The 4598-nt window shown below is 46.5% G+C and overlaps 2 protein-coding genes across 3 annotated transcripts in view; both read right to left on the bottom strand.

Annotated features, from left to right (window-relative positions):
* LOC127751061 (uncharacterized) overlaps positions 1-999 on the bottom strand; it is a 6594-nt gene extending 5595 nt beyond the window's left edge. The window contains exons 1-2 of one of the 2 annotated variants that reach the window (XM_052274020.1): positions 583-999; positions 322-382 (exon numbers count right to left, since the gene is read on the bottom strand). The gene's annotated coding sequence lies outside the window, so the exon portion shown is untranslated. Of the gene's footprint in view, positions 1-321 lie in introns of both variants that reach the window. The other variant, XM_052274018.1, reaches the window with a different exon arrangement.
* The window catches only part of LOC127751053 (spastin-like), a 15268-nt gene that overhangs the window by 1205 nt on the left and 9465 nt on the right, over positions 1-4598 (bottom strand). The window lies entirely within an intron of this gene.

Genomic DNA, 4598 nt, shown 5'->3' with positions numbered 1-4598 from the left:
AGTATTACCTCCTCAAGAAAGACCATGTCCTGATTTCTCGTCTCACTTGTTAAGGCCTCTTGCGTTCCCCAAATGGTGGCCTCGCTTTCAATATCAATCACTTCCTCAACAAATTCGTCCTTGATTTTGAAATGCATGTCTTCTACAGAGGTAGCGGATGTTGGCTGCATAATTTAATTCGACATAATACACGGTGTTGCACCTGTATCGACTGCAAGCCTGATCGGTAAAGAAGCATAAAGTAAGCAATCCTATTTTAAACTTTGCACACAAACATTAGCCTAAGTAAAAATAGTACAGAAGCATCACACCGTGGCTTACCTGGTAACTGGTATGAAGAGATCCACTATGGAGCGACAAACACACTTCCAGCTATCACCTGCTACAAAATGGTTGGAATACAATCCATTAAATGCAATGAGGAAGCTAGAACACTAACGACTGTGTGAGGTTAAACTGCCCAAGCCGCACACGAAACTCACACGGGTCACGCCAGGACCCGACAACACAAGAGTGTAATCTAACTATGGGCCCCAGGTACACCCGAAAGATCTAGAATCCTAACTACAGAGCTGTACTTACTTCAGGATAGGAAAAACACTTCTTCATGCTAAGAGAATCACGTCACGTCGCGAGCCACTCTGCGCTAAGCACAACAGCTTGTGTTTGCGCTGTCAGCTGTCCCGGCACGGCCGCCGCGATCCTCAACGTCATGAGAATTTCGGCAACGTAGCCTCGGAGCAGGGTCCACTTTGATGCGGCTCGTGAACTTGGACAATGGTTGCCGATTCGTGTCGGTAGGACATATCATCACCATATCACGCATTTTATTCGGCTTAAATACAAAGTGTGTTCTTTTTAAATATTTGGCGCAGGAATTATTTCGAAAATATTCAAAGACGAAAAATAAAATGACAGTGATGATAATAATAAAAAAAAATATTTTCTGTCATACCAGAATTATTGTAATATTTTTAGGGTAGGATAAAATCCTCAGGAATTTCTAAATTTAATTTCCATTTATTTGTTTTTGGGTAGGACGAATTCTAGTTGCACCTAGAATTTTGACTACTCAAAACAAAATTTATTCTTGGAAATCTTTTAACAAAATAATTTACTAAATTAAAATTACCAGTAGGACATAAAACGATACGATTATTCAATTACAATTTTTATTAGGAGGATTTAAGGGTAGGACAAAATCTGGTAGGACCAAAAGTGCTCCCCGAGCTGTAGGAACGAACTCGCGGCAAGGTAGGGCATTCGGGAGCTACAGTTACCAGTCCAGTCACAGTTCTTGTCCATGGTCGGATACAGACGTACGGCTGCGGACGTGCCTGATCGTTCGAACGGGAAATAGTGGTTCAATAAGTTTTTACCTGTTGATAAGTTTCTGCTGTTTGACTCCACAGAAGAGATGGCAGCAGACATTTGCAAGGGAACTATAACCCTGGAATTTGAGCGAGATGCGAAGAAGCCATAGGCGCAGCAGAAATTGTGAAATTTATGAAGGAGAGTCTTTTTCTGGATGTGGGTGAGTTGCAGTCTGAGCATGAATGCGGATCGAAGAGGATTTATTTGAAGATGAAGTTCGAGTCGGTGGCGGAAATATTTAACAGCGGTGAAAGATCGTTCGAGTACCAAGACGGCAGCAAAACTAAGGTTATGTTGACAACTAGTGGAATGGGAGTTAAGTTTGTGCGAGTGAAGAATCTGCCGACGGAAGTAAATGAAGAAGAGCTAAGAACTGTCCTGAGGGAGTTTGGAACTGTGATGAGTGTGGTCATGGAAACGTATGGAATAAAAAGTTTATTTTGTGGATTGTTTACGGGCGTTAGGATTGTCAAGATGGCACCAAAAAGACACTTGCCGAATTTTATGAAAGTCGGCAAATGTCAAGTCTATGTGGAGTACCACGGGCAGCCCAAAACGTGACAAAACTGTGGTTCAACGGAGCATTTAAGGGCTTCGTGCCAGGAAAAAAAGGAAAAGCACGTATGCGGACCGATTGGCGGGCCGCATAACCTCTACTGCAAACCGCGACGCCGACGACCCGCTCAGGGAAAACAAAACGGGGGAAAAGAAGAGGGAGGAAGATTTGGAAGAAGAGACACGACTGAGATAAAAGGAAGATGCAAGAAAGAGAAAAAGAGAGGAAGACTGTGAAAATTTTGAAGATACGGGCGAGACTCCGCGCGAGGAGCCCGTGAGCGTCATCACCGAGTCCGAGGCGAGCGGGTGCTGCGCCGGCGCCGTGCTGCAGCTTCAAGCGCGTGACACTGAAGTGACCGGGGGAATAAAGGAAGTCTTAGATGCGTTTCAACAGCTAACCAACGAAATGGAAAAAGAAAAACCGAAGAAAATGCACTGTTTCATCAGCTGCCCGATTGTCGACGGGGAGAATATCCCGCACCCGTCGCCGACGAGTCTCATTACTCCAAATTTTATGAAGGAAGACATGGGGTAGGACGAGGCAAGGATCGGGAAACAAACGGCCGAAGAAGGTCCCCGGGCCGCTAGCAAAGGGGTGCCAAAGAATACCGGCGACGCCAAAAAAAAGATTGACAAGGAGTTGTGAAGGCAGGAGAGGTTAAGCGCCGACAAAAAATCGTAAGGAATGGACAGCAAAATAAATATTGTATCAATTAATTTGTGTGCAATGTCGGCAGAATCAACAAGCTAGGCCCGCTCTTCCGCCAAACCAAGTTGCCAGCTCCGCATCGCTCCACCGGCAACTCGGTTCGGCAGGGAGCAGGCCTAGCTTGGCCTGCCGGCGGCGTTTGGGACGGGCCTTCGGCCCGTCCCTTCCGTTTTTTCATGGTGTAACAAAGCTTCCATCGGAAAACGGGCCTTCGGCCCGTTTGAGTGACAGCTCGCTTTGAACCATCTTTTTGCCAGGTACCTGACTACTTACTCAACAAACGAAGCATTCTTTTCATACGCTGAACATCTTTGGCTATGTGTGCCGCAGTTTGTAGAATACATGCAAGTTATGCCAAATCCCTTCTAAGTTTTTGATGTTAGCTTATGGATCCAATAACACACCTATGAAAAGAAATTTAGGACTAGACCCAGAAGAAGTTAAATACACTTCCAGGCATACTCTGAAATAACTCCGAACGTGTCCGCAATGATTTTGCTTTAATTAGTGATAGAGCGGAAGCAGCATGTGAAGTACAACAAAACAACGAAATAAATGTTTTTTTGGTATGGGAGTGTACACATTTTATTAATGATGTGCCACCATAAAATAAGCCCACTCTTCTGCTTAGTAGAAAATTTTGAACCAACGGCATAGGCTACTTCTCAGACAAAAGTGTACTCCTGAAAAAAAATGAAAAAGATTCTGTTTTGTAAGTAAACAGTGAAAGCCAAACGGACGACATTCTAGCCCAGAGGGTTCTTCTTTCACGATTTACCCCTTTGAAGACCATCAAATATTTTCTTAAAATAAAATAGTTATTTTTGGGCCACTTTTGTGAGAAAAACTCCCTCTAGCGTCTCAACGGTGAGAGATAGAGCCAAACGGACGAAATTTTGGCCCGAAGGGCTCTACTTTCAGAAGTTACCCCTTAGGAGACCATCAAATATTTTCTAAAATTAATACATTTACTTTTGGGCCACTTCTGTGACAAAAACTCCCTCTAGCGCCTAAACGGTGAGAGATAGAGCCAAACGGACGAAATTTTCGCCCAAAGGGCTCTACTTTCTCAAGTTACCCCTTAGAATATCATTAAAAAAGTATTGTTTTCCTACTTCTTAGACCACCACCTTTTTCTTCGTTATCCCCTCAGACCCACTCAGGGGTGGTTGACAGGATTTGCACCAACCGTTTCGTTGTCCAGAAGTGACAACAATAATACCCTGAAAATTTCAGACCTCTAGCTCACGTCCTTCTTGGGGAACGGATAGACGGACAGACGGACAGACAGACACAAGGGCGATGGCATAAGCCCGCTTATATAGCTTTTAAGCAAAAGAGCGGGCTAAAAATGAAGGCCTTGGAAACATTGGCTAAAGAAAAGAAGGCTGACATTCTACTTTTACAAGAAGTCGTGGTCCTCGTCTTTTCCATGCCTGGATACGACGAGTACACGAACCCGGGAGTCAGGGGGAACAGCAATCCTGGTCAGGAGGGAACTCAGTGCTAGGCCCCTGCTCGCCCTGCCGAGTGGGAGAGCCACAGCAGTCCAGGTAGGAGACGTGACGGTGATATGAGTGTACGCGCCGGCCGGCTCCAGGTTCAGGGTGGAGCGCGATCAGTTTTTCGGCACGGACCTCGCGCTCCTGCTGGCGCAGGCCGCGGAACGTCTTGTTATCGGCGGTGACTACAACTGCGTGCTGGGCGACGGCGACACGACGGGCGCCGCCAACGGGTCCCCGCGACTCGCGGCGCTGGTCGCGGGCATGCGCCTGACGGACGTGTGGCGACGATTGCGGCCCGACCCGGGGCACACCTTCGTGACGGCCAGCATGTCGACGAGGCTCGACAGAGTGTACGTGAGTGCGCCCCTCGCAGACTGTTTTACGAGCGCAGAATTAACGGCAACTTGTTTCAGTGATCACCTGGCCCTGTCCTGCTCCGCGGAGCTCGACCT

Source organism: Frankliniella occidentalis, unplaced genomic scaffold (genome assembly GCF_000697945.3).
Source record: "Frankliniella occidentalis isolate FOCC.00 unplaced genomic scaffold, Focc_3.1 Scaffold325, whole genome shotgun sequence".
In the NCBI taxonomy this organism is placed as follows: Eukaryota; Metazoa; Arthropoda; class Insecta; order Thysanoptera; family Thripidae; genus Frankliniella; species Frankliniella occidentalis.
Note: the sequence above shows the minus strand (reverse complement) of the source record. Positions and strands in the feature narration are given on the sequence as shown.